Genomic DNA, 24279 nt, shown 5'->3' on the forward strand with positions numbered 1-24279 from the left:
TATTGTCAACCCTCCATTAAAAAATGGGAGAATAATGAAGGGGAGCAAACTGAGAGATCAATAGCTGTAAATGACTGACGAGGTGCGTGAAAATAAGTGGAAGAACCAGTATTGAAAAGAGAAAGATTATGATCAGAGAGCATACGCTCTACAGAGCGACCCCTCCTATCAATAACAGCACTTCCCGAGAGGGGATGATGTCATTAAAGTCCCCCAGGATTAGAAAGAGAGACGGTAACTGTTCAACGAGACCATCAAGGTCTGATTGATCATATGTCTCTCCAGGGGACAGGTAGAAAGAACAAACAGTGATGGTATGACCCAAGGAAACACGGACGGCTACGGCCTCCAAGGGTGTGTTGAATGACAAAGACAGGGTGGACACATGCTGATCAACCAACAGTGCCATCCCTCCATGTACTCGTCCATCACACAGCATGTCATTTCTGTACAGAGAAAATTGCCGAAAGGTGACTGTATGGCAGATTTCAGAAATGTTTCCTGCAAGGAAAGACATACAGGATGGTAGGAAGCAATCAGTGTTTTGATATCATTCATATTAGAACGAAAACCCGGGTAGTTCAATTGTATCAAGATGGCTATTTTTATTTTTGTGTAGGCAAATTGGGTGGAGAGCCTTTCTATTTACGACCACGTCTTTTTTCTTTATTGTCTTTATTTTTCCAACCATTTAGGGCAAGAACGAAAGTAGGAAGGGTGAGAGCCATTGCAATTGACGCAATGAGGGTCCATTTCACACTTATAGGCATCGTGGTCCTTGCTACATCATCGAGCACATCGGCAGGTTTGAAAAATGTTTCTTGTAAGGAAAGACATACAGGATGGTAGGAAGCAATCAGTGTTTTGATGTCATCCAGATTAGAACGTAAACCTCGACAGTTCCATTGTATCAAGGTGGCCATTTTTAATGACGGGTAGGCGAAGTGACTGGAGAACCCTTCTGTTTACGACCACGTCTTTTTCCTTACTGTCCTAATTCGGTGGAGGTATATCGAGTACTATGGATCCTGCCCTGGGTCAATTGGGCAGGTCTTTGTTATTGGAAGGGGATTCCAGTGACTGAGAACGCGAACGAATGATTGTTTTGCATCGTGGGAGAAAAAAAATGTATCAGAAGAAATGCCTGTATTTGAAACCAAAGGTTGTGGATCTTGAGATTTGTTGGAACGTATGGGAGGAACAGAGATGGGTGTAGAAGTCGATTGATCAACCTTTTTAACCATGGAGGTTTTGAAAACGATTCTCTTGGAGGCACAGAGAGATCTGTCTGCACTCCCACTGTAGTTGTGGAATGAAATGCAGCAGCATATGTCCGAGATGAAGTGGCGGACAGCAATTTCCGAGCCTCAGGACAACTAATGTTATGAGTCATTTTCAAACGCTGCACCTCTTTTTCCTCCAACCATTTTGGGCAAGAACGAAAGTAGGAAGGGTGAGAACCATTGAAGTTGACACAATGTGGGTTCGTGTCACACTCACAGGCATCGTGGTCCTTGTCACCACAACAAGCATATGTCAGGGAACCACGACATGACGTCTTTGAGTGGCCGAAACTCTAACATTGGAAACATCGGAAATGGTTTGGAATATACGGCCGTACCCTGCAATTTAGATAACCTGCCTTGATGGTGGCAGGTGCACGTGGTGATGTAAATGTTAAAACGAGGGTATTTGTCGGCAGTGTAACTTCATCTTTGCGAGTGGAGATGCGCCTCACTGCAGAAACTCCTTGAGTGGAGAAACCAGCGAGAATCTCTGAATCGGGGACGTTCTTCAAATCCCTCTCAATAATAACTCCTTGTGATAAATTCAAGGTAACATGAGGGGTAACCTCAATAGGTACATCCCCAATTGCCTTTGAATTCAAGAGCAGTTCACTGTGTTGGGATGTGGATGTTTCAACCAATATGTCACCAGATCAAAGCTTCTTTACTGACTTTGGAGAGCCAGCAAGTCTCTATAGTCCCTTCTGAATAAAAAAGGGGGACATTTGCCCTAAAGATTTTTTTCTGAAAGAGAATGTAATATAAGAAAATGGGGTACAGGTGTTACAGATGTTGTAGATTGCTGCTCAGAGTCTTCAAGACGTGGTCGTTTTCCTATTGACTGTTTTTCACTATTTTATTTAAATTTTTCGTAGGAGGATCCATAGGAAAAAAGAAAAACTTCGGTATTCACTAATCCCACCCATCATAAAGCTCTACGAGGGGACGCACTACAACGTCATGCAAGGACACTGCAGCAACGCCATTTTTATGTAAGTATTGTGGCAAATCCGGGGTAATGTCACTAAACAAATCATTGTTTATTGTGCAGGGTAGTTTTTAAGTTTATTTGACTTCCGAGTAAATAACAGTGGTTGTATAAACGTTCACATAAAATCGTTTTAATGCTGTCTGTGGTTTATGTGGAGTTTAATAATCTACTATACGCATACGTATATAGCTGCGTACAGGCCAAAGATGTAATTTAATGTTTATATAGCAGCCATGCTATGTGTACCATAGATGTCGCGTATCAGTGTTCATGTATAGGGTTCTTGTCGCGTATCAGTGTTCATGTATAGGGTTCTTGCCTTTTTGGACACGACGATGCTCACAATATCACTTCGTTTTTTTTAACACTTTGTCATCACTTTCGGTCATGTTATTCGAACATCTAAGCCGTTACACAAACGTCTAGATTGTCTCTCATAAAATAATTTTTAAGCCGTAGCTTCAAAGATAGCACCAAACTCAGGTTCGAACATCGGATCGGCAGACACGATGATAGCTGATAGTAAGTGTTGAATTATAGCTAACACTGCGTGACTGCAAATTTTACAGGAACTGAAAGTAGAGTAGCCATCCTTGAAACTGACTACACGGAGTGACAAGAATCTTACAAGCAGAAAATGACGATTTTAGGCGAAAGTGAGGCAGAATTTTATAACCATCTATTTTATTTAGAAACTGTTTAGTTTCAGATAAAGTACAGAGTAGTGACGGCCCACCAGACTTCAGGGTCATCATAATGGAAGAGGATCACAGAAGTATCGTGACCCAAACTTTATAAATAATGTAGAGAGAGAATATATTAATATGATCAATTTATAATTGTTAATTAACACGTGTTCGACCTTGTAGTGTGTGCACGAAGAAAATCTGGCTAGCTGCAGCAACCCCATGACCGATAACCGGCCTTGCTACGTACGGCCAGTGACGAGGAAGAAATCTGACAACCCTAATAAATATTAAAAATGCTTATTTGTATGCATAATCTATTATTAAATATATGTATTTTTAATATATGTTTAATATATTTATTAAATATATATTTGTATTGAATATATATATACAAGCACGTACAAAACTTGAAAAAATTCATATGGCTATCTATACATCCAATTTTACCACTTAAAAACTATAGAACCCTCGGGTTATAGGGTTTTTATTCATTTCTAACAGTTATTTCAGTTATCCCTAAAACTTTAATGTATTATTTAGCTAAATTCACGCAAAAAAATCTCTAATCATTTCCGCAATTTAAAAATGTGTATGTGTAAAAACGAGTTTCTTAACTTTGCTAATAATTATTTTATTATTGTAATGTCAGTTAGATGGTTAGAAATTATTAAAATAATTTAATATCTACAGCTGAATACTACGATAAGTACTCTCTTTTTTTTTGGACAGGAAAATTTCAGCCCAACACAACTGGTATAAAGTTACACGCTATGTGTGAAGTTATGCTTGGCATGCTGGGTTCTTGCTTACCGTGGATAATTTACAAATGTTTCTCATGTTATAAGTGAGAATTGTTGGTTGTTTTGTGTTGACTCGAGGTTCTTGAAAGCACTGAGCGCCGAGAGTGTTGTGTACCTCATTCGTAATGACGCAGTTTCATCACAAACAATATGTTGAACAGTACATTTATACTTTATCTAGTCGTACTTACAATACTGTAAAGTACATGCTACTTTTACATGGTGTTACGTAATTACAGTATTATATCTTATTCTTTGACTAATAAAGTGACTTTTTTGAGGTATTACATTGCTACATGTTAATGTTTAATTAATAAAGTGACTTTTTATGCTGTTAACGTTATCTCATACTATTCTTTGGCTAATAACGTGAATTTTTCATGGTGTTAGTCTTACATGTTACTTTTTTCGCTAATAACGTGAATTTTTCACGTTGTTACATTATTACATGCTACTATTTGACTAATAAGGTGATTTTTTGTGGTGTTACATTATAGTGTTATTTCACTAATAACGTGACTTTTTGTGGTGTTACGTTTTACATGTTTAACTGGCATTATAACATTTTTTTTGTGTAATGTAGATACATTATTAAAAAATACTCTCTAACTACCGACCATACACAGGTAAAGCAACGAGCCGGCAGCACCTTCTGTCAACTTTCGAGCTGGTCTTTACCAACGAATAGTTGCATTAACTGTTACATAATAACATTCCCACGAATACAAGTGTCGGATTTCAGTCCCGCAAACTGGATTGCGAGTTTGCTAGATGAAAAAAAATATATAGTTAGGTTTCTGTTTTTTGCCTCATTAGATCCATAACATATTACGTCTTGATCTGATCATGATCTGATTAAAACTGTTGATGAATGTTTCTTCTACAATACACATTTGTATACGAAAATAAAGAAATACACGATTATTTTTTTTTTATCAGTCTGGTTTTACACAAAGTCCTCCAAATAAATACATAGAGATATATATGTCTCTGCTATTTAGAACTGTAGCTAGTTAAGTTGTCTTCCAAAGTGTTTGCTAGAACTGATTTTAATAATTTTGTTTTCTCACAATACATATGTATATATACGTTTTTTTTTCTAGCTTTAAATTTTAACTCCAAACCTTTCACACACGAAGTGAATGCTTTACCAAGTGAACTAAATGGTTAGCCCCGTAGTACTTCCTATTAACGTACTTTTTAACACTTCAGACTACTACAGACTAACCAACGAATTTCAACTCGCGTTAGTGGTTTGTCAAAATGCTATACATTAATACTTTTTATTTTTATCTTGCTTTGTGAGTTGTTCAAGTATACCACAGCACTGAGTTGGTAGACATAAGAAAAAACGATGCATACAAACGGTCTGGCGAATTTACTTAAGGCAATTATTGTTAGTATATTTTCATTGACTATAACAAATGCAACAAGTAACTCGTTGTAGGCTTGTTATTAATCAATACTGATATTTAGGTAATTTGAAATTTCATTCAAGAATTTGTTGGCGGAGTAATTTTGAAAATTCTTGATAATGAAAAATAATTTCCACTTCATTACGATGTTTCTAAATTGGTTCAGTTTAATACATCTCAGTTAATTAAAAAAGAAAAACATACATTCACAAGACAGTAAATAATATCCTTTTATTCGTACATTGTTGTGTTACACATTTACTACCACACTTGAAGCTGATCAAATTATATTTTTAACCCTCTCGTAATTTACCACTAGATGGCGCCAGCTATTGTACAGCTTAGAAAAAACGTACTAGAAAAGCTAAAACAGTAAATACGAGCAATGTACTTCGCGTGTTTCTTGTTGCCCTAATTAATTGCAATTTTGAACATAAACATGTTTTCATGATGGAAGTACCATTCAGTCTTCATATTTATGTAGCGAGTTACTTCGGATCACGTGATTTGAAAACCAGTCGGATCACGTGATTCGAAAACCAGGACGAATCATCTGCGTACACGTTGTACAATATTATTTACTTACTTAAAAAAAAAAAGATAGGTCATAAGTAATTTTAGCTACGAGTTTTCACGACACCTTTATTCATTCACTTAAAAACGATCTTATGTTACGTGTAAAGCAATAAACCAGTATACAAAACAGCTGCGAAGCAATACTTCTGAATCGCATCACGAATATTCGTGAGACACGATTCAAAGTACATTAAAAACATTGTCTTAGGGCACAATCCAAAATAATCCAATACTCTTGGTCACAGTGATCGAAATTTAAATGGCGATATAAATTAGTTTTTAACTTCGTCGCTAGATACACAGGATTTTACCAACCTTGACAACCGAAATCAATAAAATCTCTAGCTAGGTAAATCGGATTTTGCTCACTGTAATGATGAGAACATTTATACAGTGATGACACATGAGTATGCCTCTGTGACGTTTTTCATGTTTTGTTTGGTTGTCATCATCTGTTTCAAAACGTGTGAAAACACTGACTGTTACAGACAAGCAAGAACTCCGGAATCGAATAAATATTGACAGTAATCAATAACCTTATTTTGTTGCAAAAACTCATTTTCACGTTTATAAAAGTAGAGGGGGTTTTATTGGACCAGTAGTGCCATCTATTATTCATGACAATAAAAAACTTGAACAGGAAAGTTTGTTGTTGTTTTTTTTTGAATTTCGCGCAAAGCTACACGAGTGCTATCTGCTCTAGCCATATCTAATTTCATAGTGCAAGAGTAGAGGAAAGGCAACTAATCATCATCACCCACCGCCAACTTTAGAGTGACTACTCTTTTACCAACGAATAGTGAAATTGACCGTAACTTGTAACGCCCTCACAGCTGAAAGGGCAAACATGTGTGGTACGATGATGATTCGAACCCACGACCTTTAGATTAGGAGTCGAGCGCTCTAATCACCTGGACATGCCCGTTATTAATAGCAAAGCTACATTGGTTTATACGTGATTTGCCATCATGGGTATCGAATTACAATGTTTAACATTCTAAGCTGGACCACCGAGGTGGGATGGGGATGTTGAGTAGATTATCGTACAAAACTAAAATTGTACTGCTGCTAGCAATGACGTTTCAACATATCTGACAGTCAGAGGAGCCACTGTACTTGAGGGATAGAATCTTACACTTCTAGAAATATACATTTCAAACTTCAGCTGTAAGTTGTTGTTTTAACTTAAAAAGTCAATACAATTTTAAAGGCTTGTAAGAACAAACTATTCAAGAATTTCGATTTCCTGAAACATCTTAAATTTTGATGTAAGTGTTAACAAAATATGTGCGTTCCCCGAATGTGTGTTTTCATATAGCAAAGCCACATCGGACTATCTGCTGAGTCCATAGAGGGGAATCGAACCCCTGATTGTAGCGTCGTAAATCCGTAAACTTGCCCATGTACCAGCGAGGAAACTCCCTGAATGGACAGTGGTAAATCTTCGGACTGGCGAAACTAAAATCAGGGGTTCGATTCTCCTCGGTGAACACATGATAGCCCGATGTAGTTTTGCTGTAAGAAAACACACAACTTATGCTTACTTTTCGTGAATGGTTCAACGATGCATAAAAGGCATTTTTTAGTCATTTCGAATACACAACAAAAGTAAATTTGGGTCTTAGCTTTGATATCACGAGCATTAATTATAGCAAGCTAACACGTGAAACTTCTTATTTTTTGTCTTTGCATAAACGCCCCCCCCCCGGGCGGAACAGTGCTAAGTATAAAGACTTAATGCTAAAATCCTGGATTTGTTTTCCCCGCGATGTGCACAGGAGATAGCCAAATGTGGCTTTACTCTAAAAAACATACGAACAAATAAACCTGGCTAAAAGCTGTAAACACATTGGACACATGAATATGTACGCATCCTTTCACAGAAATAAGATAATAGTATGAATAAGAAAAAAAAAAAACCCTTTCCCGTAAACACTAATTAAGAATCCTGTGAACTCTTGGTATTTATCTAATGAAACAAGGGCAACGTATTGTTTTCATTTATGAATCTCATTTTTTCTTCTAATTTCTAATGGTATTACCTGAAAACGTGGATTCACATACGTGTATATAGCCTGTGAAACTTTTGAAAAATTTTGGCTTAAAAATAGAGCTTGCTTGTTTCGAGTTTCGTCCAAAGCTACACGAGAGCAAACTGCGCTAGTCATCCCTAATTCGGGCAGTGTAAAACTAAAGAGAATGCAGCTAGTCACCACCACCCACCGCCAACTCTTACGCTGCTATTTTACCAACGAAAAGTGGGACTGATCGTCACATTACAACGACCCCACGGCTGAAAGGGTGAGCATATTTGGTGTGGCTAAGATTCGAACCCGCGAAGCTCAGATTGCGAGTCGAGCGCCCCTGACCACCTGGCCATTTAAAACATAGATAAGATTATTCATAAAGATTCATTTATTTTGTATAGCCAGCGACTGTTCATAAAATATTGTATTAAATAATATAGTTAGAATGTTGTTCGCCAATTTTCTGAAATTAAACGGGACTTGTAAACCCGAGATAGAAGCAATCTATATCTCAACTTTCAAAGTGCACCGACAACAGAATCTAGTTTGCAAGAATCCTTGAAAATATTGCGCAACGTACTCTAATAAACATTTCACATTCATGCAAAAAAAAATCCTGCCAAAGTCACACTGACTGCAAAAAAATCATCTCGGAGTCGAGTGTGATCTAATGGATAGCATGTTGGATTGTAAATACAGGGTTTTCCGTCAAACCTAGCTTCGCACTTTGAAGCCAGGGGAGCGCAAAAAGGGTGACGGTCCATCTGCAAGCGTAACAAGTATCATAAGTCACACGTATAATACTATTTTTCAAAAACCTCTGCAATGTAGTTTATGTCACACAGACCGACTTCCTTGTTTAATGTAATATCTTTGTTTTTTCAAGGAAGCTGGTCCGGGTCTAGAAATAATAAGGGCTACTTATTTTTGTTGGCCACTACATCTATATACGAGTTTCACTGATATTTGCACCAAGAAATAAATGTTTTATAATATTAGGGTGTTTTCTGTTATCTCGTCTAACCCCAGATGACATTAAAACCAAAGTCTAATTAGGATGAAATCGAATAGTTTGAAATGAAAATATATTAGTGAACCTTTTTTTAATTCTTTCAACAGTTGTAGAAGATATTATGAACAGGAAGTGACGTACTTTTGATTGTTTTCAATAATCAGTTTCAATTTCCCGCCTACTATAATAAAATAAAACGACCACATTTTCATTAATCTAAACTACCTACGTCATCAATACCACGAGACATTCAACTTCCTATATACGTATAGTAAGTAACAAAAAGACATGCTTGCTTATACTAAATAATAAGTAATTACGACCTCAAGTTAACAACTAAGAAATTCCTTATACAAAGTCATTTGTCTGAATAGATTCTATTTTCTTAACGACGCAATATACGAAAACGGATCTATTTACTCTCATACAACTTCCCCTATCCACTGCTCTCTCATTTTATCATCGTAAATCCACAGACAATCAGTTGTAGTACTGTAGCAGTAGATATAATATATTCCTGCTTATTCACGACGCAAGGCTTAGCATGTTGATTCTTCAACACTGGTACCTGTGGGTATGTTGACATTGAGGTTTGCGTTTGAGAAAAGACTTAAAACAAATCTTCGTGTACGGACTAAAATAAATACATGTATATCAGATACGAAGCTCGAGCCACACACCTCAACAAATCGTGGTCTATGGACTACAATAAGTATATCAGATGAGAAGCCCTAGCCACACACACAAACAAATCTCTGTGTATGGACTACAATAAGTATATCAGATGAGAAGCCCTAGCCACACACACAAACAAATCTCTGTGTATGGACTACAATAAGTATATCAGATGAGAAGCCCTAGCCACACACACAAACAAATCTCTGTGTATGGACTACAATAAGTATATCAGATGAGAAGCCCTAGCCACACACACAAACAAATCTTGGTGTATGGACTACAATAAGTATATCAGATGAGAAGCCCTAGCCACACACACAAACAAATCTCTGTGTATGGACTACAATAAGTATATCAGATGAGAAGCCCTAGCCACACACACAAACAAATCTTTGTGTATGGACTACAATAAGTATATCAGATGAGAAGCCCTAGCCACACACACAAACAAATCTTGGCGTATGGACTACAATAAGTATATCACATGAGAAGCCCTAGCCACACACACAAACAAATCTTTGTGTATGGACTACAATAAGTATATCAGATGAGAAGCCCTAGCCACACACACAAACAAATCTTGGTGTATGGACTACAATAAGTATATCACATGAGAAGCCCTAGCCACACACACAAACAAATCTTTGTGTATGGACTACAATAAGTATATCAGATGAGAAGCCCGAGCCACACACACAAACAAATCTTGGTATATGGACTACAATAAGTATATCAGATGAGAAGCCCTAGCCACACACACAAACAAATCTCTGTGTATGGACTACAATAAGTATATCAGATGAGAAGCCCTAGCCACACACACAAACAAATCTCTGTGTATGGACTACAATAAGTATATCAGATGAGAAGCCCTAGCCACACACACAAACAAATCTCTGTGTATGGACTACAATAAGTATATCAGATGAGAAGCCCTAGCCACATACACAAACAAATCTTTTTGTATGGACTACAATAAGTATATCAGATGAGAAGCCCTAGCCACACACACAAACAAATCTTTGTGTATGGACTACAATAAGTATATCAGATGAGAAGCCCTAGCCACACACACAAACAAATCTCTGTGTATGGACTACAATAAGTATATCAGATGAGAAGCCCTAGCCACACACACAAACAAATCTTTGTGTATGGACTACAATAAGTATATCAGATGAGAAGCCCTAGCCACACACACAAAAACAAATCTCTGTGTATGGACTACAATAAGTATATCAGATGAGAAGCCCTAGCCACACACACAAACAAATCTCTGTGTATGGACTACAATAAGTATATCAGATGAGAAGCCCTAGCCACACACACAAACAAATCTCTGTGTATGGACTACAATAAGTATATCAGATGAGAAGCCCTAGCCACACACACAAACAAATCTTTTTGTATGGACTACAATAAGTATATCAGATGAGAAGCCCTAGCCACACACACAAACAAATCTTTGTGTATGGACTACAATAAGTATATCAGATGAGAAGCCCTAGCCACACACACAAACAAATCTCTGTGTATGGACTACAATAAGTATATCAGATGAGAAGCCCTAGCCACACACACAAACAAATCTGGTGTATGGACTACAATAAGTATATCAGATGAGAAGCCCTAGCCACACACACAAACAAATCTCTGTGTATGGACTACAATAAGTATATCAGATGAGAAGCCCTAGCCACACACACAAACAAATCTCTGTGTATGGACTACAATAAGTATATCAGATGAGAAGCCCTAGCCACACACACAAACAAATCTTGGTGTATGGACTACAATAAGTATATCAGATGAGAAGCCCTAGCCACACACACAAACAAATCTTGGTGTATGGACTACAATAAGTATATCAGATGAGAAGCCCTAGCCACACACACAAACAAATCTTGTGTATGGACTACAATAAGTATATCAGATGAGAAGCCCTAGCCACACACACAAACAAATCTCTGTGTATGGACTACAATAAGTATATCAGATGAGAAGCCCTAGCCACACACACAAACAAATCTTTGTGTATGGACTACAATAAGTATATCAGATGAGAAGCCCTAGCCACACACACAAACAAATCTCTGTGTATGGACTACAATAAGTATATCAGATGAGAAGCCCTAGCCACACACACAAACAAATCTCTGTGTATGGACTACAATAAGTATATCAGATGAGAAGCCCTAGCCACACACACAAACAAATCTCGGTGTATGGACTACAATAAGTATATCAGATGAGAAGCCCTAGCCACACACACAAACAAATCTTTTTGTATGGACTACAATAAGTATATCAGATGAGAAGCCCTAGCCACACACACAAACAAATCTTTGTGTATGGACTACAATAAGTATATCAGATGAGAAGCCCTAGCCACACACACAAACAAATCTCTGTGTATGGACTACAATAAGTATATCAGATGAGAAGCCCTAGCCACACACACAAACAAATCTGTTTATGGACTACAATAAGTATATCAGATGAGAAGCCCTAGCCACACACACAAACAAATCTCTGTGTATGGACTACAATAAGTATATCAGATGAGAAGCCCTAGCCACACACACAAACAAATCTCTGTGTATGGACTATGGACTACAATAAGTATATCAGATGAGAAGCCCTAGCCACACACACAAACAAATCTCTGTGTATGGACTACAATAAGTATATCAGATGAGAAGCCCTAGCCACACACACAAACAAATCTTGGTGTATGGACTACAATAAGTATATCAGATGAGAAGCCCTAGCCACACACACAAACAAATCTCTGTGTATGGACTACAATAAGTATATCAGATGAGAAGCCCTAGCCACACACACAAACAAATCTTTGTGTATGGACTACAATAAGTATATCAGATGAGAAGCCCTAGCCACACACACAAACAAATCTTGGTGTATGGACTACAATAAGTATATCAGATGAGAAGCCCTAGCCACACACACAAACAAATCTTTGTGTATGGACTACAATAAGTATATCAGATGAGAAGCCCTAGCCACACACACAAACAAATCTCTGTGTATGGACTACAATAAGTATATCAGATGAGAAGCCCTAGCCACACACACAAACAAATCTCTGTGTATGGACTACAATAAGTATATCAGATGAGAAGCCCTAGCCACACACACAAACAAATCTCTGTGTATGGACTACAATAAGTATATCAGATGAGAAGCCCTAGCCACACACACAAACAAATCTTTGTGTATGGACTACAATAAGTATATCAGATGAGAAGCCCTAGCCACACACACAAACAAATCTCTGTGTATGGACTACAATAAGTATATCAGATGAGAAGCCCTAGCCACACACACAAACAAATCTCTGTGTATGGACTACAATAAGTATATCAGATGAGAAGCCCTAGCCACACACACAAACAAATCTCTGTGTATGGACTACAATAAGTATATCAGATGAGAAGCCCTAGCCACACACACAAACAAATCTCTGTGTATGGACTACAATAAGTATATCAGATGAGAAGCCCTAGCCACACACACAAACAAATCTCTGTGTATGGACTACAATAAGTATATCAGATGAGAAGCCCTAGCCACACACACAAACAAATCTCTGTGTATGGACTACAATAAGTATATCAGATGAGAAGCCCTAGCCACACACACAAACAAATCTCTGTGTATGGACTACAATAAGTATATCAGATGAGAAGCCCTAGCCACACACACAAACAAATCTCTGTGTATGGACTCTCTGTGTACAATAAGTATATCAGATGAGAAGCCCTAGCCACACACACAAACAAATCTCTGTGTATGGACTACAATAAGTATATCAGATGAGAAGCCCTAGCCACACACACAAACAAATCTCTGTGTATGGACTACAATAAGTATATCAGATGAGAAGCCCTAGCCACACACACAAACAAATCTCTGTGTATGGACTACAATAAGTATATCAGATGAGAAGCCCTAGCCACACACACAAACAAATCTCTGTGTATGGACTACAATAAGTATATCAGATGAGAAGCCCTAGCCACACACACAAACAAATCTGAGAAGCCCTAGCCACACACACAAACAAATCTCTGTGTATGGACTACAATAAGTATATCAGATGAGAAGCCCTAGCCACACACACAAACAAATCTCTGTGTATGGACTACAATAAGTATATCAGATGAGAAGCCCTAGCCACACACACAAACAAATCTTTGTGTATGGACTACAATAAGTATATCAGATGAGAAGCCCTAGCCACACACACAAACAAATCTTTGTGTATGGACTACAATAAGTATATCAGATGAGAAGCCCTAGCCACACACACAAACAAATCTTTGTGTATGGACTACAATAAGTATATCAGATGAGAAGCCCTAGCCACACACACAAACAAATCTTTGTGTATGGACTACAATAAGTATATCAGATGAGAAGCCCTAGCCACACACACAAACAAATCTTTGTGTATGGACTACAATAAGTATATCAGATGAGAAGCCCTAGCCACACACACAAACAAATCTTGGTGTATGGACTACAATAAGTATATCAGATGAGAAGCCCTAGCCACACACACAAACAAATCTTTGTGTATGGACTACAATAAGTATATCAGATGAGAAGCCCTAGCCACACACACAAACAAATCTTTGTGTATGGACTACAATAAGTATATCAGATGAGAAGCCCTAGCCACACACACAAACAAATCTCTGTGTATGGACTACAATAAGTATATCAGATGAGAAGCCCTAGCCACACACACAAACAAATCTCTGTGTATGGACTACAATAAGTATATCAGATGAGAAGCCCTAGCCACACACACAAACAAATCTCTGTGTATGGACTACAATAAGTATATCAGATGAGAAGCCCTAGCCACACACACAAACAAATCTCTGTGTATGGACTACAATAAGTATATCAGATGAGAAGCCCTAGCCACACACACAAACAAATCTCTGTGTATGGACTACAATAAGTATATCAGATGAGAAGCCCTAGCCACACACACAAACAAATCTCTGTGTATGGACTACAATAAGTATATCAGATGAGAAGCCCTAGCCACACACACAAACAAATCTCTGTGTATGGACTACAATAAGTATATCAGATGAGAAGCCCTAGCCACACACACAAACAAATCTCTGTGTATGGACTACAATAAGTATATCAGATGAGAAGCCCTAGCCACACACACAAACAAATCTCTGTGTATGGACTACAATAAGTATATCAGATGAGAAGCCCTAGCCACACACACAAACAAATCTCTGTGTATGGACTACAATAAGTATATCAGATGAGAAGCCCTAGCCACACACACAAACAAATCTTGGTGTATGGACTACAATAAGTATATCAGATGAGAAGCCCTAGCCACACACACAAACAAATCTTGTGTATGGACTACAATAAGTATGGACTACAATAAGTATATACAGATATCAGATGAAAGCCCTAGCCACACACACAAACAAATCTCTGTGTATGGACTACAATAAGTATATCAGATGAGAAGCCCTAGCCACACACACAAACAAATCTCTGTGTATGGACTACAATAAGTATATCAGATGAGAAGCCCTAGCCACACACACAAACAAATCTTGTGTATGGACTACAATAAGTATATCAGATGAGAAGCCCTAGCCACACACACAAACAAATCTTTGTGTATGGACTACAATAAGTATATCAGATGAGAAGCCCTAGCCACACACAAACAAATCAAACAAATCTGAGAAGCTGTGTATGGACTACAATAAGTATATCAGATGAGAAGCCCTAGCCACACACACAAACAAATCTCTGTGTATGGACTACAATAAGTATATCAGATGAGAAGCCCTAGCCACACACACAAACAAATCTTTGTGTATGGACTACAATAAGTATATCAGATGAGAAGCCCTAGCCACACACACAAACAAATCTTTGTGTATGGACTACAATAAGTATATCAGATGAGAAGCCCTAGCCACACACACAAACAAATCTCTGTGTATGGACTACAATAAGTATATCAGATGAGAAGCCCTAGCCACACACACAAACAAATCTCTGTGTATGGACTACAATAAGTATATCAGATGAGAAGCCCTAGCCACACACACAAACAAATCTCTGTGTATGGACTACAATAAGTATATCAGATGAGAAGCCCTAGCCACACACACAAACAAATCTCTGTGTATGGACTACAATAAGTATATCAGATGAGAAGCCCTAGCCACACACACAACAAACAAATCTTGGTGTATGGACTACAATAAGTATATCAGATGAGAAGCCCTAGCCACACACACAAACAAATCTTGGTGTATGGACTACAATAAGTATATCAGATGAGAAGCCCTAGCCACACACACAAACAAATCTCTGTGTATGGACTACAATAAGTATATCAGATGAGAAGCCCTAGCCACACACACAAACAAATCTCTGTGTATGGACTACAATAAGTATATCAGATGAGAAGCCCTAGCCACACACACAAACAAATCTTTGTGTATGGACTACAATAAGTATATCAGATGAGAAGCCCTAGCCACACACACAAACAAATCTTGTGTATGGACTACAATAAGTATATCAGATGAGAAGCCCTAGCCACACACACAAACAAATCTTTTTGTATGGACTACAATAAGTATATCAGATGAGAAGCCCTAGCCACACACACAAACAAATCTTTGTGTATGGACTACAATAAGTATATCAGATGAGAAGCCCTAGCCACACACACAAATCAAATCTGAGAAGCCCTAGCCACACACACAAACAAATCTTTGTGTATGGACTACAATAAGTATATCAGATGAGAAGCCCTAGCCACACACACAAACAAATCTCTGTGTATGGACTACAATAAGTATATCAGATGAGAAGCCCTAGCCACACACACAAACAAATCTTTGTGTATGGACTACAATAAGTATATCAGATGAGAAGCCCTAGCCACACACACAAACAAATCTCTGTGTATGGACTACAATAAGTATATCAGATGAGAAGCCCTAGCCACACACACAAACAAATCTTTGTGTATGGACTACAATAAGTATATCAGATGAGAAGCCCTAGCCACACACACAAACAAATCTTTGTGTATGGACTACAATAAGTATATCAGATGAGAAGCCCTAGCCACACACACAAACAAATCTTTGTGTATGGACTACAATAAGTATATCAGATGAGAAGCCCTAGCCACACACACAAACAAATCTTTGTGTATGGACTACAATAAGTATATCAGATGAGAAGCCCTAGCCACACACACAAACAAATCTTTGTGTATGGACTACAATAAGTATATCAGATGAGAAGCCCTAGCCACACACACAAACAAATCTTTGTGTATGGACTACAATAAGTATATCAGATGAGAAGCCCTAGCCACACACACAAACAAATCTTTGTGTATGGACTACAATAAGTATATCAGATGAGAAGCCCTAGCCACACACACAAACAAATCTTTGTGTATGGACTACAATAAGTATATCAGATGAGAAGCCCTAGCCACACACACAAACAAATCTTTGTGTATGGACTACAATAAGTATATCAGATGAGAAGCCCTAGCCACACACACAAACAAATCTTTGTGTATGGACTACAATAAGTATATCAGATGAGAAGCCCTAGCCACACACACAAACAAATCTCTGTGTATGGACTACAATAAGTATATCAGATGAGAAGCCCTAGCCACACACACAAACAAATCTCTGTGTATGGACTACAATAAGTATATCAGATGAGAAGCCCTAGCCACACACACAAACAAATCTCTGTGTATGGACTACAATAAGTATATCAGATGAGAAGCCCTAGCCACACACACACACACAAATCTTTGTGTATGGACTACAATAAGTATATCAGATGAGAAGCCCTAGCCACACACACAAACAAATCTCTGTGTATGGACTACAATAAGTATATCAGATGAGAAGCCCTAGCCACACACACAAACAAATCTCTGTGTATGGACTACAATAAGTATATCAGATGAGAAGCCCTAGCCACACACACAAACAAATCTCTGTGTATGGACTACAATAAGTATATCAGATGAGAAGCCCTAGCCACACACACAAACAAATCTCTGTGTATGGACTACAATAAGTATATCAGATGAGAAGCCCTAGCCACACACACAAACAAATCTCTGTGTATGGACTACAATAAGTATATCAGATGAGAAGCCCTAGCCACACACACAAACAAATCTCTGTGTATGGACTACAATAAGTATATCAGATGAGAAGCCCTAGCCACACACACAAACAAATCTTTGTGTATGGACTACAATAAGTATATCAGATGAGAAGCCCTAGCCACACACACAAACAAATCTCTGTGTATGGACTACAATAAGTATATCAGATGAGAAGCCCTAGCCACACACACAAACAAATCTCTGTGTATGGACTACAATAAGTATATCAGATGAGAAGCCCTAGCCACACACACAAACAAATCTCTGTGTATGGACTACAATAAGTATATCAGATGAGAAGCCCTAGCCACACACACAAACAAATCTTTGTGTATGGACTACAATAAGTATATCAGATGAGAAGCCCTAGCCACACACACAAACAAATCTCTGTGTATGGACTACAATAAGTATATCAGATGAGAAGCCCTAGCCACACACACAAACAAATCTCTGTGTATGGACTACAATAAGTATATCAGATGAGAAGCCCTAGCCACACACACAAACAAATCTCTGTGTATGGACTACAATAAGTATATCAGATGAGAAGCCCTAGCCACACACACAAATGGACAAATCTGAGAAGCCCTAGCCACACACACAAACAAATGTATGGACTACAATAAGTATATCAGATGAGAAGCCCTAGCCACACACACAAACAAATCTCTGTGTATGGACTACAATAAGTATATCAGATGAGAAGCCCTAGCCACACACACAAACAAATCTCTGTGTATGGACTACAATAAGTATATCAGATGAGAAGCCCTAGCCACACACACAAACAAATCTTTGTGTATGGACTACAATAAGTATATCAGATGAGAAGCCCTAGCCACACACACAAACAAATCTCTGTGTATGGACTACAATAAGTATATCAGATGAGAAGCCCTAGCCACACACACAAACAAATCTCTGTGTATGGACTACAATAAGTATATCAGATGAGAAGCCCTAGCCACACACACAAACAAATCTCTGTGTATGGACTACAATAAGTATATCAGATGAGAAGCCCTAGCCACACACACAAACAAATCTCTGTGTATGGACTACAATAAGTATATCAGATGAGAAGCCCTAGCCACACACACAAACAAATCTCTGTGTATGGACTACAATAAGTATATCAGATGAGAAGCCCTAGCCACACACACAAACAAATCTTTGTGTATGGACTACAATAAGTATATCAGATGAGAAGCCCTAGCCACACACACAAACAAATCTTTGTGTATGGACTACAATAAGTATATCAGATGAGAAGCCCTAGCCACACACACAAACAAATCTTTGTGTATGGACTACAATAAGTATATCAGATGAGAAGCCCTAGCCACACACACAAACAAATCTTTGTGTATGGACTACAATAAGTATATCAGATGAGAAGCCCTAGCCACACACACAAACAAATCTTTGTGTATGGACTACAATAAGTATATCAGATGAGAAGCCCTAGCCACACACACAAACAAATCTTTGTGTATGGACTACAATAAGTATATCAGATGAGAAGCCCTAGCCACACACACAAACAAATCTTTGTGTATGGACTACAATAAGTATATCAGATGAGAAGCCCTAGCCACACACACAAACAAATCTTTGTGTATGGACTACAATAAGTATATCAGATGAGAAGCCCTAGCCACACACACAAACAAATCTTTGTGTATGGACTACAATAAGTATATCAGATGAGAAGCCCTAGCCACACACACAAACAAATCTCTGTGTATGGACTACAATAAGTATATCAGATGAGAAGCCCTAGCCACACACACAAACAAATCTGTGTGTATGGACTACAATAAGTATATCAGATGAGAAGCCCTAGCCACACACACAAACAAATCTTGGTGTATGGACTACAATAAGTATATCAGATGAGAAGCCCTAGCCACACACACAAACAAATCTCTGTGTATGGACTACAATAAGTATATCAGATGAGAAGCCCTAGCCACACACACAAACAAATCTTGGTGTATGGACTACAATAAGTATATCAGATGAGAAGCCCTAGCCACACACACAAACAAATCTTGGTGTATGGACTACAATAAGTATATCAGATGAGAAGCCCTAGCCACACACACAAACAAATCTTGGTGTATGGACTACAATAAGTATATCAGATGAGAAGCCCTAGCCACACACACAAACAAATCTCTGTGTATGGACTACAATAAGTATATCAGATGAGAAGCCCTAGCCACACACACAAACAAATCTCTGTGTATGGACTACAATAAGTATATCAGATGAGAAGCCCTAGCCACACACACAAACAAATCTCTGTGTATGGACTACAATAAGTATATCAGATGAGAAGCCCTAGCCACACACACAAACAAATCTCTGTGTATGGACTACAATAAGTATATCAGATGAGAAGCCCTAGCCACACACACAAACAAATCTTTGTGTATGGACTACAATAAGTATATCAGATGAGAAGCCCTAGCCACACACACAAACAAATCTTTGTGTATGGACTACAATAAGTATATCAGATGAGAAGCCCTAGCCACACACACAAACAAATCTTTGTGTATGGACTACAATAAGTATATCAGATGAGAAGCCCTAGCCACACACACAAACAAATCTCTGTGTATGGACTACAATAAGTATATCAGATGAGAAGCCCTAGCCACACACACAAACAAATCTCTGTGTATGGACTACAATAAGTATATCAGATGAGAAGCCCTAGCCACACACACAAACAAATCTCTGTGTATGGACTACAATAAGTATATCAGATGAGAAGCCCTAGCCACACACACAAACAAATCTCTGTGTATGGACTACAATAAGTATATCAGATGAGAAGCCCTAGCCACACACACAAACAAATCTTTGTGTATGGACTACAATAAGTATATCAGATGAGAAGCCCTAGCCACACACACAAACAAATCTCAAACAAATGTGTATGGACTACAATAAGTATATCAGATGAGAAGCCCTAGCCACACACACAAACAAATCTCTGTGTATGGACTACAATAAGTATATCAGATGAGAAGCCCTAGCCACACACACAAACAAATCTCTGTGTATGGACTACAATAAGTATATCAGATGAGAAGCCCTAGCCACACACACAAACAAATCTTGTGTATGGACTACAATAAGTATATCAGATGAGAAGCCCTAGCCACACACACAAACAAATCTTTGTGTATGGACTACAATAAGTATATCAGATGAGAAGCCCTAGCCACACACACAAACAAATCTTTTGTATGGACTACAATAAGTATATCAGATGAGAAGCCCTAGCCACACACACAAACAAATCTTTGTGTATGGACTACAATAAGTATATCAGATGAGAAGCCCTAGCCACACACACAAACAAATCTTTGTGTATGGACTACAATAAGTATATCAGATGAGAAGCCCTAGCCACACACACAAACAAATCTCTGTGTATGGACTACAATAAGTATATCAGATGAGAAGCCCTAGCCACACACACAAACAAATCTTTGTGTATGGACTACAATAAGTATATCAGATGAGAAGCCCTAGCCACACACACAAACAAATCTCTGTGTATGGACTACAATAAGTATATCAGATGAGAAGCCCTAGCCACACACACAAACAAATCTTTGTGTATGGACTACAATAAGTATATCAGATGAGAAGCCCTAGCCACACACACAAACAAATCTTTGTGTATGGACTACAATAAGTATATCAGATGAGAAGCCCTAGCCACACACACAAACAAATCTCTGTGTATGGACTACAATAAGTATATCAGATGAGAAGCCCTAGCCACACACACAAACAAATCTTGTGTATGGACTACAATAAGTATATCAGATGAGAAGCCCTAGCCACACACACAAACAAATCTTTGTGTATGGACTACAATAAGTATATCAGATGAGAAGCCCTAGCCACACACACAAACAAATCTTTGTGTATGGACTACAATAAGTATATCAGATGAGAAGCCCTAGCCACACACACAAACAAATCTTTGTGTATGGACTACAATAAGTATATCAGATGAGAAGCCCTAGCCACACACACAAACAAATCTTTGTGTATGGACTACAATAAGTATATCAGATGAGAAGCCCTAGCCACACACACAAACAAATCTCTGTGTATGGACTACAATAAGTATATCAGATGAGAAGCCCTAGCCACACACACAAACAAATCTTTGTGTATGGACTACAATAAGTATATCAGATGAGAAGCCCTAGCCACACACACAAACAAATCTCTGTGTATGGACTACAATAAGTATATCAGATGAGAAGCCCTAGCCACACACACAAACAAATCTTTGTGTATGGACTACAATAAGTATATCAGATGAGAAGCCCTAGCCACACACACAAACAAATCTCTGTGTATGGACTACAATAAGTATATCAGATGAGAAGCCCTAGCCACACACACAAACAAATCTCTGTGTATGGACTACAATAAGTATATCAGATGAGAAGCCCTAGCCACACACACAAACAAATCTCTGTGTATGGACTACAATAAGTATATCAGATGAGAAGCCCTAGCCACACACACAAACAAATCTTTGTGTATGGACTACAATAAGTATATCAGATGAGAAGCCCTAGCCACACACACAAACAAATCTCTGTGTATGGACTACAATAAGTATATCAGATGAGAAGCCCTAGCCACACACACAAACAAATCTCTGTGTATGGACTACAATAAGTATATCAGATGAGAAGCCCTAGCCACACACACAAACAAATCTCTGTGTATGGACTACAATAAGTATATCAGATGAGAAGCCCTAGCCACACACACAAACAAATCTCTGTGTATGGACTACAATAAGTATATCAGATGAGAAGCCCTAGCCACACACACAAACAAATCTCTGTGTATGGACTACAATAAGTATATCAGATGAGAAGCCCTAGCCACACACACAAACAAATCTGAGAAGCCCTAGCCACACACACAAACAAATGTGTATGGACTACAATAAGTATATCAGATGAGAAGCCCTAGCCACACACACAAACAAATCTCTGTGTATGGACTACAATAAGTATATCAGATGAGAAGCCCTAGCCACACACACAAACAAATCTCTGTGTATGGACTACAATAAGTATATCAGATGAGAAGCCCTAGCCACACACACAAACAAATCTCTGTGTATGGACTACAATAAGTATATCAGATGAGAAGCCCTAGCCACACACACAAACAAATCTTTGTGTATGGACTACAATAAGTATATCAGATGAGAAGCCCTAGCCACACACACAAACAAATCTCTGTGTATGGACTACAATAAGTATATCAGATGAGAAGCCCTAGCCACACACACAAACAAATCTCTGTGTATGGACTACAATAAGTATATCAGATGAGAAGCCCTAGCCACACACACAAACAAATCTCTGTGTATGGACTACAATAAGTATATCAGATGAGAAGCCCTAGCCACACACACAAACAAATCTCTGTGTATGGACTACAATAAGTATATCAGATGAGAAGCCCTAGCCACACACACAAACAAATCTCTGTGTATGGACTACAATAAGTATATCAGATGAGAAGCCCTAGCCACACACACAAACAAATCTCTGTGTATGGACTACAATAAGTATATCAGATGAGAAGCCCTAGCCACACACACAAACAAATCTCTGTGTATGGACTACAATAAGTATATCAGATGAGAAGCCCTAGCCACACACACAAACAAATCTTTGTGTATGGACTACAATAAGTATATCAGATGAGAAGCCCTAGCCACACACACAAACAAATCTTTGTGTATGGACTACAATAAGTATATCAGATGAGAAGCCCTAGCCACACACACAAACAAATCTTTGTGTATGGACTACAATAAGTATATCAGATGAGAAGCCCTAGCCACACACACAAACAAATCTTTGTGTATGGACTACAATAAGTATATCAGATGAGAAGCCCTAGCCACACACACAAACAAATCTTTGTGTATGGACTACAATAAGTATATCAGATGAGAAGCCCTAGCCACACACACAAACAAATCTTTGTGTATGGACTACAATAAGTATATCAGATGAGAAGCCCTAGCCACACACACAAACAAATCTTTGTGTATGGACTACAATAAGTATATCAGATGAGAAGCCCTAGCCACACACACAAACAAATCTCTGTGTATGGACTACAATAAGTATATCAGATGAGAAGCCCTAGCCACACACACAAACAAATCTCTGTGTATGGACTACAATAAGTATATCAGATGAGAAGCCCTAGCCACACACACAAACAAATCTCTGTGTATGGACTACAATAAGTATATCAGATGAGAAGCCCTAGCCACACACACAAACAAATCTTTGTGTATGGACTACAATAAGTATATCAGATGAGAAGCCCTAGCCACACACACAAACAAATCTTTGTGTATGGACTACAATAAGTATATCAGATGAGAAGCCCTAGCCACACACACAAACAAATCTTTGTGTATGGACTACAATAAGTATATCAGATGAGAAGCCCTAGCCACACACACAAACAAA

The 24279-nt window shown here is 38.2% G+C and overlaps 1 protein-coding gene across 2 annotated transcripts in view; it reads right to left on the bottom strand.

Moving 5' to 3' along the window:
• Positions 1-24279, bottom strand: part of LOC143229333 (uncharacterized) — a 140897-nt gene that overhangs the window by 99489 nt on the left and 17129 nt on the right. The gene's annotated exons all lie outside the window — the stretch shown is intronic.

The sequence above is a fragment of the Tachypleus tridentatus genome, chromosome 1 (assembly GCF_004210375.1).
Source record: "Tachypleus tridentatus isolate NWPU-2018 chromosome 1, ASM421037v1, whole genome shotgun sequence".
In the NCBI taxonomy this organism is placed as follows: domain Eukaryota; kingdom Metazoa; phylum Arthropoda; class Merostomata; order Xiphosura; family Limulidae; genus Tachypleus; species Tachypleus tridentatus.